The sequence below is a fragment of the Emydura macquarii genome, unplaced genomic scaffold (genome assembly GCF_026122565.2).
Source record: "Emydura macquarii macquarii isolate MOO-44397 ecotype Brisbane River unplaced genomic scaffold, CSIRO-AGI_Emac_v2 contig_1644, whole genome shotgun sequence".
NCBI lineage: Eukaryota > Metazoa > Chordata > Testudines > Chelidae > Emydura > Emydura macquarii.
In genome coordinates, this window is record NW_027131781.1 from 22,664,291 (window position 1) to 22,677,655 (window position 13,365).

Sequence of the window (13,365 nt, forward strand, 5' to 3'; positions counted from 1 at the left end):
AACAAGGAACGGAACAATCATAATAAATAAAATAATCCTTTGAACTAAAAACTGAATTCAGTCTCCCAACACTCCCATGAGTTCAGCAAATCACCATCATCATCATCATCATCATCTTTTTATGGATGGGGAAACAGGGCCCCAAGAGGTTAAGTAACTTGTCCAAGATTACACAGGGAATATGGCAAACCAGAAAAAAAATTCCAGACTTCCTGACTCCCAGGCCTGAATTCTGTGCTCTAGCCGGAAGAGCAGTTGTCCTACAAATAAAAGCAGGATTGGGCTGGCCCAACAACTAGGTGGATCTCTAGATATGTGCTGCAACATAGGGGAGTGAGCTTCAGGAATTATCAACAAGAACACTTAGTTATTGAACTGGTAGCATCCTAAAGGTGACATTTACCAACAGGGAAGGGAGGGAGGTTATTTTGGAAGAGATTAAGTGTTCTCCCTCCCCTGCACAGAATAAATGATGTGGAGGAAACTAAATATGGGAAAAGTGGGGAAAAGACAGACCAACATGAGGACTGGGTGAAAACCAGGGGACCCATACATACTCTGGACAACTAACTCTACAACTGCACTGCAGTAATGAAGTAATATATGTCTACAGTGAGATAAAATCAGCCACACTACACATATAGAGAGAAACTCTCAATCTCTATATCAGTAATTTGATTCCCCCTATGGATTATCTTGCAAATCTAGCAAAGGCTATATGGAGCAGTAGAAAACATCAGAGAAATGTACAACTGCATTCTTAAGCAGAACATGCTCTGCATTTAGGCCCTGACTACACACAAGTTAAAACCATAACCAAAAGTGTGCTTAAACATTGTTCTTGTTAGCAAGGTGCTAGCAGGATTGTCCATGCCAGCATGTTCAGGGATGAACTGAGCTACAAACCAGTTTATAAAAATCTTGCTATAGACCAAGGCTGTACACCATATACGTTGGCTGGAGAAACTGTGTTTTATACCTTGCTAGCAAGAATCATGTTAACATACAATTCTAGCTATTGTTTGAATTGTTTTGTACATATGTGATTAAATATCAGTCCATTTTAGAATATGCTGCATTTTGGTTGAATCAAGCAGTCAGGGGGATTAAACTGAAACCTTTATTTAATCTGACTCACAATTTGTAGCTGTTCTCCACCATCTTATTTCCTCCCCCTTCCTCTGACTCCTTGCCTGAACTTCTAGTGTTCAAGCATATGACAAATCAATTAATTCACTCTTGCTGTATTAGATGCACATTTGATACAACAGTAGATAATTTCACAGTGACTGTGACTAGCCTACGAATTTTCTAGTAATGTAGTTTGTGTTTGTTTTTATACTATGTCTCTCATAACACACACAAACCAACCAACCAATGTTAAAAGAACATTAAGAATGAAAAGTCAAGCTCTCAAAAGTTAGGAAATGCCAAAGTAAAGGTTGCCCAGACAACCTTAATGCAGCCCACTTGTGCATATGCATTAAGATACTGTCTAATTACATGATCACATACTATTTTTTCCACAGGACCCTTACCTCATTCAGTGCTCAGAATGAATGGTGGTCACTGAATGAGCAGCTATTCAATATTTTGTTTTCTCCTTATTATTCAATATGTGGCTATAGGTCTTATTTACTGAACTCTATTCAAATTCAAATGTATGTTCTGGACACAGAACTATTAATTTCCCTATGAGCTTTCCTATGGCATTCAACACTGTAGCATCTGGGTGCTTCAAAAATATTAATGAATTTACTTTAAACACCTTTCTGACATGAGGGATATTAGTATCCCAATTTTACAAACTGGGAACTGAGGCACAGAGAGATTAAGATCAAAAGTATCCACTAATTTAATAATCCAATCAAGACACCTAAGATGTGATTTTTCAGAGCTCTTAGCATTATATAGCACTTGATACGTTCAAAGCACAGCTCCCATTGACATCAGTTGCACCTGTGAGTGCACGGCATTTCTGCAGATTAGACCCTATGGTCTCAAGTCATGCACCAAGAAATTGAGGAACACACAATTAGTCACCACCTCTGCTTTAAGTACCACTTAAAGCTTGGTTAAAGTGACTTGCATAACATCACAAAGGAATTCTGTGGCAGAGGCAGGGATAGAATCCAGTTCTCCAAGGCAGCATTCAACTGTCTTAACCATAGAACTATCCTTCTCTTTCTGCAATCCTCTGACTCATTTACTACTACAGCTTCCAACTTCTGCAACAAATGAGTCACGGGTCCTATGGACAACAGTCTCCTTCACTACATAATCTTGATTCAACCCCAGAGCATTTCCAACTTGTGCACTGAATGAGGCAGGGATCCTGTGGCCACAGATTTTTCTATCCCTCCCGCCTCCCAAGCTTGACCCCATGCGCCATGTCCCTTCCAATTTGCTCCTGTCACAGTCCTCTCTCTTCCCCATCCCTGGCTCCTCATCCCACTCCCATTCTCCTCATCTAGCCAATCCAGTTTTCACTCCTCAAGCTTCTCATCCCTGTTCCAGTCTCCTTGTCCAGCCAGTCTTAGGTCCCTCCCTCCCACCTCCTTATCCTATCTGTCCCTCCCCTCCATCCTGGAATCCAGTCACCCACCCACACCAGCCCACATTCCCCATTCCCACTGACACCCAGTCCCAATCTTCCTTTCTGGGCTTCTCGTCCAGTCTCCATGTCATCCATCTCAGGGTTCCTTTCCTCAGTCTCTTTGAACAATTTGGCGCCAATTCTCCCCGCACTTGGTCTCCCCTTTCCTCTCACCTCCTTCCCCTGTCCCACTGATTCTCAAACCCAGTCTCCTTGCTGAGCCAAGTCCCAGGCTTTACCCTGGTTCTCAGTCCCAATATTCCTTCCATCCCAACTCCCACCCCCCCTCTCAATCGCAGTTTCATCTCCCCAGCTCTCTGCCCCAACCTCCTCCCTTCATCCCCACAGGTCTGTCTCTGGTCCTATCTGCATTCAAACCAAACAGCTTTCTCCTGCTCACTGCCTGAGCCCAGCAAGAAGTAATTGAGTGCCCAGGAGAAGCTCCATGCTCTCAGTTCAGGTGCCTGTACCTGGCACACAGGAACCCAGAGCTGCAATTGCAAGAAAGTCCTTCTCAGCCCTGGTAAAATCACAAAATTCTGTGCCTGTGTACACTGCTTTTCAAAGGCTTATAATGTGGCCATATCTGGGCAGATTTTCATGGCAAAAGGCATATCCCTGACACAAAAGCTCCCCACATGCCAAATTTAAAGCCCTGCTCCAAATCATGGAGGCTCTAGAGCGCTTCAGATAAAAGGTTGCCAGAATTTTTTCATATAGACAAAGCAATATATTTTCCCCTACCCTTGTTCTAGGAAATGGCTGAACCATTTTGGCTGAAATTTTCAAAGATGCCCAGATTCCAAAGACAGAAGGAATCATTGTGATCATCCAATCTGGCCTCCTGTATATCACAGGCTATATAGAACTTCCCCCAAAACAATTCCTAGATAATACCTTTTAGAAAAACATCCAATCTTAAATTAAAAATGCCCAATGATAAAGACTCCAGTCCACCACAACCCTTGGTAATTTCTTCCAATGACTAGTTACCCTCACTGGTAAAAATTGACACCTTATTTCCAGTCTGAATGTGTCTAGCTTCAAATTCCAGCCATTGGATCATGTTATACCTTTCTCTATTGGATGGAAGAGTCCATTATTAAATATTTGTTTCCCCCCCTATGGATACTTATAGACTATAATCAAGTCACCCCTTAACCTTCCCTTTGGTAAACTACATAGGGTTGAGCACAGTGCTTAATTTGTAATGAAAGAGGTGCTGGGGCTCAAGCAATTTTTCTACATTCATAACTAATGCAGTAAACCAATAAGTGCCAGGGCTATGAACTGCCACTCCTAGAGGTGCCGGGCCTTAGTCCTGGTAAACCCTGGCACAAATTAAGCACTGACTAAACAACAACAAAATTCAGCCTGAGGCAGACACCTGGCATGGAAAATTTCAGCCCAAATGATTATAGTTTGGCGAAGTTATAGGCAACTGAGAACAGGGGTTTATAAATGGGCAACCTGAATAATAGAGGTAATACCAGCCCCATTGATGATAAGAGTAATTACTTTCACTTTAATAATAATAAATGATAAAGCAGAAAAGAAAAAATGAAGGTACCCATCAGAATTATTTTAAAACCAGCAATTAGTTAAAATACTTAAGCAAGCTAAATGCCTAAGATATAAGAACATAGAGTTCTCCAGTCATTTTTTAGAAAAATCTGTAGTTTGTTTCTGAATCTTTGTGACTCTGCGTAGCATCATGCATGCGTAACTCCTGATGCAGTTAATGGCAGTTTAGCATAAAAATCTGCTGCTGATTATGGCCTTGCTAATGGTGCAAATGTTTCTACTGCAGTAGGAGCTGACATTTTGATGAATCTTGATTATGGCAGCATGTAGGTTGAGACACAGGAAGTGTCTGGAGCATCAGAGATTTTCAGAGTGGTTGTAGAGCTAGTTATATGGTATTTTAAAATTTAGGGAAAAAATGAATTGTGAACTATTATTAAATTGAAAAGTGATGGAATTTATTTTACAATAATTTGAAAATCTTAGATTTCACATGTATTCAAATGGAGATAAGAATATCCTGCTTCATATTCTACATTTTAAAACTCAAGATGGAGAGCGGTTGTATTATATTTAAGGAATACATTTATTTATGTTTTATAGTTTGTAATTTTTTTCTTTTTTGCAATTACTTGTAGTGATTAGAATTCTTTATATTACACTGCAGTTTCTTTTTAAATAGCTTCATTGTGATACCCTCAACATAGCTTCATGTCTTGACTAGGCTTAAAAAATAAGAGTTGTTCACTAAGGGATGAAGGAGGACAATAAAGCAATGATCAATATTATATAAATTAAGCTAAACTCAAGGCACAGCTTTGGAATATCTAAATTTGCAAAGCTTTTCTAAATCTGCAGAGTTCATTTTTCATACTTGCAGTGGGCTCTACCTTCAATATCACCTCTAGTGCACAAAATACAATATATTATCTTTGATAATTCACTAAAAGAAAAAAAAATAGTATGTCTTATTTGAAAGAATTTTTCTATCTTGTGGTTGAAACAGATGTTTGTGACTAAGATTGGTGGTGAAATTCCTCATGAAATCATGGAAAACATGGCCTGTTATTCTTAAAATGGATTCATTTCTGTATAAAAATGATCAATATTTAGTATACCACAGTATGTCTCATAACGGGACCTGTTATTAGATTCCCTTCGTATATGCAGAGGAAAAAAGTTCTCCGCTATTATTTTATGATTGCTCAATAGTTTTGTTTGTTTGTTTAAATCAGGCTGCCCTAGTAATTCTGTGCACAAAAACAAAAAAGCAAAAGGCTACCATGTGGATTTCAGGGATTCGCCATCTGAAAGCTTTTATTCTTCCACAGTGAAGGAAAGTTATGACCTTTGACATGTGGCTATGGTGCCAAAGAAACTGCTCATAAATGTGTGTCACTAAAGAAGCAAAAATCAATAAATTCATTTAATCCAGTGAACTATTATGCAGTGGGATACAATATATTTTAAAGGGACAACTGCTTGACTATTAGTTAAAAAAAAAAAAAAGCATATTGCTTCTATGGATTTTTTGGATAGTCACTTTTCTTTATTGTATATTTTATATGACCATTCTCTCTGATCAATTAGTATTTTACTCAGTTATATTCTTAAATTATTAATAATTTTAATTCTGACCTGAAAGGGTCCCAGATACAGTCTGACTCAGGTAAGACAGTACGAACACTAGCTGGTAGGCATATATCCTGTTAGCACCCTTCATCATAATTAGAGATAGTTACCCGCAAGAATCAAACAGTAAGGCCAGTGTTATAAGGAAGGTCTTTTCACACTGGGAGCCCAGGACCAAAATGAATGAGATACTGTCTGTCATCCCAAAGTCAGAGTAATTTTAAGAGGCAATTTTCATGGCCACCTACAACAACCATTATGAAGCCTGTCAGCGAATCACTCAGTCATGCACAGTATTGTTTTTATGTCAGTCAGCAATAAGCAATGTCAGGTAGCATAAAGGAGATTATAGACAGTTCGAGATAAATATTCAGTGCCATGTGCTGGGAATTAGCCGTGGAACTCAGACTAACATTAATAGGAATCTCACTGCCTGAGCATTGTACCAACATTTGCGCCTTCAAGCATTTAGTGCACCAAATAACTCCAGACATTTAGATATATAAAAGCAACATCTAAAATCAACTGCAAACAAAATAAGATTCAGTCTACTAACTGGATCTATAAAAAAGCCCCCTACCAACAAAAGCCTGGATATGCATTAACTCTTTAAAAAAAAAGGGGGGCAGGGGGAGAGTTAAGTTTGCCTTCAGGGGTACTAGACAATTTAATGTTAACTCTTCATGATAAAAACTCCTACTTCCTAGTTGTGTTGCCCATTGTATATGGAGAGTTGTGTAGCTGGGATATGCCAATTTTTAAAACAGTGCTGTAAAGTGAAACAGATGAGTTGCTGTCCTGGCACAGACCATTTATGAGGAGCGTCCATTTGCAGCCTCTATTGGAGATCAATGATAAATCTGTTTGCCAGCTGTGAGCCACTCACTTACATAAATGATTTAAAAAACAAAACAAAAACAAAAAAGTCATGTGCTCATTTTTTTTAAATAAAAAAAGAATCCTCATCCTTGTAATTTGGGACACGCGTTGTACAAAGTTTTTCTCTCCTCAGGCAAAATGACTAAGTTGTGCCAGAACTTTCAAAGAATATTTTCAGTTAACATCAATTTACTGGATGTCACAGACAAGTTTAATGAACAAAATGATGAATGTCTGTCAATGGCTTCATAAACTCAATGAATTCTATTTACAAAGAGCATACATAATGCACAGCTCTGCCTGAGGCACATGTTACAGTTATTAAGGATTTACCAGAGGCCACAAAGCAGACAATAAAATGGTAATTTAACATTTACACTAGTTAAGTAACTAAATTTGCTGATAAATTACCTAAACACTTATCAATACCCTGAAGCCTACAAAAGCACAACTAAACCAAAAAGTTCTTTAAAACTCTTTTCCATGTTTAATAAGGAGTTTCACATTTGATTAAAAGTGTAAACTACTCTCTTTTCAAATAACCTGGTAAATACTTCAAAATATATAAAGAAGCTAAAAAGCAAGAAATCCCACAAAATAACACTCAGTAAGATCCGCTACCTTTAAAATATACATACAAAGAACAAAGTGGCCTTCCTTTTAATTATAGTCAATATTACAAAAATCTAGACTTCTGACCCATCTTTGAGAAATTTCACCAAAAGAGCAGAATCTCAGCCTTAAAACAGATCTAACAGCAACTGAATGACCCTGGGTTCCACTAGCACTTACTAGTAAGGGCAAAGATTTCAGCAAAAGCTTTAAAATCCCTGAAGTTAATAGTAGTCTAAAAACTATTTTCAGTTTTCTCTAACATTTCTGAGGTTAATTCAATAGATGGGAACATTCAAATCTCAGCCTAGATCTTGCTTCTATGGAATATGAAGAGCCGTTATAAATGTGACAAAGCTATTCACTTAGGGCAGTGGTTCCCAACCTGTGGCCCGGGGGCCAAAAGTGACCCATGGGGTCTTTCAAAGTGGCCTGCCATTCCCCACCCGCTGGCTGCAGAAGGGAGCCACTGCCTAAGGACCCACTGCCTTGCATCGCTACCATGGGCGGTTCATCAACCACCTGTTTGGGAAAGCTAACCTCTGGCCCTGCCACTTCTGCCCGAGGCCCCGCCCTTTCCACCCCACTCCCATCAACCCCCTCTGCGGCCCGAGCACTGGGCTGGCCGGTGGGCCCATTCAATGCCAGAGCACCCCAGCACCAGTGGTTGGGGTCAGCCTGCGCATACCCGGACCCAATTCCCCAGCGCCGCCCTGCCCAAGCACCAGCCCATCCTTCCCCCCACCCTCCCCCACTGCCGGAGTGCCACTGGCCCGGCAAGCACCAGTGCTGACCCAACCAGGCCCTGGGCTAGCTGGTCTGCCCCAGTCCCAGAGCACCCCCAGCCACACACCTGAGCCTTGGCCCCGGACCCCTGCAGCACCGTCACAGCCCACCAGCCCTAGCCCCCAACAATGCCATCACGGCCTGGCCGGCCCGAGCCCCGACCTCCCGCAGCACCAACACAGCCCAGACATGGCCCCAGCGGCACAGTGCCCCAGCCCACCCCCCCTGCCTGCCACCTGCACCCCAGCTCCCACGCACCTTCTTCAGCAGAGAGGGCTTCTTCTGTCAGGTCCAGGTGAGCGGGATGCAGCAGGAGGGGGCAGAGCCACGCCTGGCTGTCAGGGAAGGCTAAGCCTTACCGGGCCTTACACACCTGGTGCCCATGGTTGCCGTGGGGCTACAGGACCGGTGCAGGCTCCTTGCTTCAGCCAAGGTGATGGCAGATCAGTGCTCCTCTCCCCCTGACTGTAGCAGGGAGCATGGCAAAGCATTCCGCCTAGGTCCATAGGCGCTGGGGTCCCTGCTGGAGCTAGAGGAAGGGGAACACTGATCTCCCATCCACCTGGCTGCAGAAGGGAGCCACTGCCTAGGGACCCAGGTGGAGTGCACCGGGTGTGTGGTTTCCCTGCTGCAGCCAGGGGGACGGGAGATCAGCAAGGAGGCAGCCTCCTCATTGAACAACTTCCGTCTGGCTGCAGTGGGGTGGGGGGCTGCTAGCAGAGCAACCAGGACCCACCATGCTTGAGGAGGAGCAGTCCTCTAAAAATCAGTGCCTTCTGGTTTGTCAACCCCCATGACTTAGCTGCCTGGCCATGTGCTTCAGTGTGTAGTGACAGTCACTCGTCTACACTAGTGCTTTGGCTGTGAGTGTGTGAAATACTGTGAGTAATTTGTAGGTGTAAAATACTGAATGTAAAAATGAGCACAGTAGCATCAAAATGTTTACTTTAAATATGTAGTGATATGTAGCCCTTAATGGTGTATATACATCAATACATTTTTTGAGTTGATAAACTGGTGGCCCTTCAGAGTTGTAAAAATTATATTTGTGGCCCTCAAGCCAAAAAGGTTGGGAACCACTGACTTAGGGGCTATTACATCCTATGAAGTCAATGACAACACTTCCACTGACTTCAATAGACATGAGATCCAGCCCTTTCAGAAGCCTACTAACTTCCAACATTAGGACAGAGCTTAAGTCCCCAATTCAAGAAAGTAACCCTATTCAGGGAAGCATGTGCTTAACTTTAAGCTTGAGCTTAAATTTCACTGAAGTCAATGGAACTTTAAAACATGCTTACATGCTTTCCTGAATAAATGGATTTAAGCATATGCATAAGTGTTTCCTTGAATTGGGGCCTAAGTTAGGGACCAGTGGTGGGAATAATAGAAGGGATAAAAGAGTTTCTAACTGTTAGCTCATCAACCTTGAAAGTAGCATTGCCAGGAGAAAAGCCATATATATATTAAAAACACAAGTGTCCTTTCCTATATTATGACCCCACTGTAGATTATTAAAGCTGAAAGTAGCTTTTACAAAATTAAAGTAAATTTTCACTGATTTTCACTTTCTGCACATCTCTCAGTTTAGAAAAGGAAAACAACCTCACTTTAGTTTATAATTAGTTACTGCTTAATTTCACTGCAAGATTCTAATACACTAGTACTTAGCAAGAGAATATTTCTTAAATAAAATGCATCCATTAATTATTTAAAAAGTTTAAATATTTCTATTAGTTTTAGGTTTTGCAAATGCTTTGTTTTTGCTAAATCTAAATTTGGGGGCAAATTTGACCTCAAAGTGTCTCCTGACCCTCCCTTCTACCACAGCTGTGCAAATAAGCCTGAACAAAAAGAGCACCTCCTTCCAGTCATTAGAAAATGCTGTTTCTTAAAGTGCTGAAGCACACACTGGAGGGAAAGGGATGCAAAACACAAGCAGTTTAAAAAAACAAAAACAAAAAATACAGATTTTGTAGAATATTTAAAAAACCTGACTGAATGTAGCAGGATTAATGTGTGTCAGATGTGAAAATTAGGAAACAGCAGGGAAATGAAGGAGCAGAACAAAAGGAGAGGGAAGGAGACTCTACAAAACAAAACTGATGGGAAAGAAATTACATAAGAACAGAGATGGAAGGATGTTAAACAAGTAGGGTGGGAAGACAGATCAGAAGGAAATTTAGAATATAAAGGGAAAGAAAAGGAGGGACAAGAGCAAAATGAGAATGACCATCTCCCTCCATTTGTTTAACTCTTTTCCACTGGACTCTCTTCCTTTAGTTATTTTAATGCATACAGGAAATGAGTGGCAAAAGCCACAATTTTAAAGAAAAGCAGATAGTAAGTATCTCTCTCTCTCTCTGGCAGGCTGATGGAGGGTCCCTATAGGCATTGCTGGAGAATACAGTGCTGACCACTGCCACCTCATTCCTGCTCAATACTGCCTCGAAGCTTGAGAAGATATAAGAAATAAAAGCAAGTTGTTTTTTCTCTTCCCACAGGTTTAGGTATTACTTAGTCCCACACCGTCAAAGGTGAACCTGGGATCAAAGCCTAAACTCTCTTTGCTGGAGGAGCAAGATCTTTGGCAGATCTGAATAGGGAAGTCACACAAGGCTATAAACAAGCTGCAGATCTCTCTTCAGTGTCTATTAAGGCCATGTTCATACATACAGCACTGCGGCACCATAGCTGTACTGATATAGTTGCGCTGCTGCAGTGCATCTGGTGAAGACGCTCTATGCCAACAGGAGAGCGCTCTCCTGTCAGCATAAAAAAAAAATCACCTCTGTGAGCAGCAGAAGCCAAGTCGGTGGGAGCCAGCATAGCACTGTGCACACGAGCATTTGTCGGTGTAACCATGTAATTTATGTTGGTGAATAAACTACCCAAGCAATATAAACTATGCCAACAGAAGCTGTAGTGTGTAGACATAACCTCAGAAGCATCTTGTTTGTTGAACTGAAAAGGCTAGATGCCAGGTTCTTAGTAGAATTACATTAACTAATAGAACATTTCTCTCCTCATAATTCTAGCCATTTGCCAATTAAATTAACAAAATATATTATTTTTGCATGAGAAAAGTTCTGACATACAGAATTACTTTTCCTGAAATGAAAACAATGTAATCAACGTGCAAAGGAATCAATGTGAAGACACTGAAAATCAATCTGGAGTTACAGAGCAGCTTCTGTCATGTAATCCCTTTTAGCTTTCACATTCACGCATCAGAGTGTATAACGATACACATCACAGTCTACTATGAATTAGCTTAACTGCCCTCTAGCTATATATTAAAAGGACACCAGATGACATGTTCAATGTTGTAATAACTTTGGTGTACTCCTTCCCTCTGGCCAATCAGACTGATTATTTCTTTCAAAACTGTCTTTCACTTGAAGAAAAAACACACTTACACACTTTGAAAATGACACTACAGTTCCTAGGAATAACGTGCTTCTTCTCAACAAAGTCTTAATGTCACTAATATCAAAATCATAATTCTAGCACTTAGTGCAATGAAGTGAGTACATTGGACTCAGAAAACTGGTTTAAACTGTATCAGACTGGTTAACTTTCTATGCTTTTGCAGCATTATGCCAATTAGTACCAACTGTGATCAGACTTAAGCACTTCTATCCATTCTGAACTCACTTTGTTCAGGATTTTTAATTTAGGTATTATATCTGAACATCAATGTCAGATTTAAGATGAGAGTCAGAAAAACATACCTGTTTGGGACAATAGTAAAGCACAGGCTTTAAAAGTTTATTCATTTATTTATTTTTAAGAGATGTCCTCAACAGGAACAGACTTAAGCATGTACTTCAGAGCTTTCCTGAATCAGAGTCTTGGTGTAGAGGTATTCTTAATCTGAATAGGAGGCAGGGAAATGATAATGGTCTTTCTATGGTCATATCCACATTGACAGTAGAATCATGCTACAAACAGACTTGAATTCAGTGTTCTAGCCTGGTTTCAATGCCCAATATGGACAGGGATTTCCCCCCCCTGAGAATTGCGGTAAGCAGCCAAGTCACAGCAAAGACACCTTCCCTGATAGTGTAGTGCATGCTTCTGAGCAGATTTCAGCAACAAAATCCTGCTCCACATTGCTCAGGGAAATTATACCAGAATCCTACTAGAGACAACCATATTTAAACAGTTTGTGGCTAACGTGGTCTTGATCCACTGTGAACAGTGAATGTGCTCAGCATTCTACTACCATAACAATTAAAGCATAATTGCAAAACACTACAGCTTTTTTTAAGGAAAGGTCTCTCTAGGGAACATGTTTGGTCAGTATATCTATAGAAAAAGCTTCCTAATTTTTATTGGCTGAAGTGAGCAGAAGGGAGACCTGCATAATACTGTAATTTCTCACTGAAATTTGTCATAAAGAAAGTGAGCCTTCGAAGGATTGTCCAATTGCATGTTTGTGGTTTACAGATTATTACCATCAATATTTTGAAGATAACAATAAGAACAGATTTAATGTAATACTCAGCATTCACTACAAGACCTAATTTCTCCTTTTCCACTCATCATAGAACATACTAACTTTTGATGTCCCATCTCTCCCACTCTCCACGCACCCTTCTGCCATCTTGACATCTAGTAATCAAGAGAGACTTTAATACCACATGCCACAGCTGATGTTAGCATAAGATGCAAAGGGTGCATGTAACTGCTAACATGCTAGTTCCCTGATGTTTTTACTATTTACAAAAAGGCATTCTCCATCTTACAGGCTCAGATCTCTATTATCCTTCAACCTTTCCATCTCAGCTGCCACTCACCTATCAAAGTTACAGGTGGATTGCTATTTGTATGTGTGCTAGGGGGAAAGATGTATTTTTAATACTGGGAACTTTCCTCCTTACTACATAACTAGAATATAGAGACTCCAAAAAGAATCGGTAGTGTCCTGAAACATCCCAGTTCAAAATAAAATGTGTTACTGTGGATTAAACAGGGATATAAATGCATATTTGAAAATTCAATACACAAAAAATATATATTTGAGTGAATAATAATTAGATCATAAATGTACTGGAGTTAGAAGAAAGACTATTGAGCAGGGGTTTTTAATGTTACAGGGCAAGAATGTTTTTCACTAATGACCTAAAACAGCTAAAAGTCACCTTGGAATCATTTCCCATTAACACAAAGACTTCAGATTTTAACATTTGTAGGTTGCTACAGCATGAAAAGTCTAAATAATCTTCATAAGTACAAGGCAGAACTTATGTGCATTAAGAAATATTCCACATCTGATTCTTCCATGTTACAATAGCACCAACATGTCAAAAATACTTTCCCAGCAGGCCCAA

The 13,365-nt window shown here is 40.4% G+C and overlaps 1 protein-coding gene across 1 annotated transcript in view; it reads right to left on the minus strand.

Annotated features, from left to right (window-relative positions):
• The window catches only part of PRTG (protogenin), a 117,130-nt gene that overhangs the window by 92,878 nt on the left and 10,887 nt on the right, over positions 1 to 13,365 (minus strand). The gene's annotated exons all lie outside the window — the stretch shown is intronic.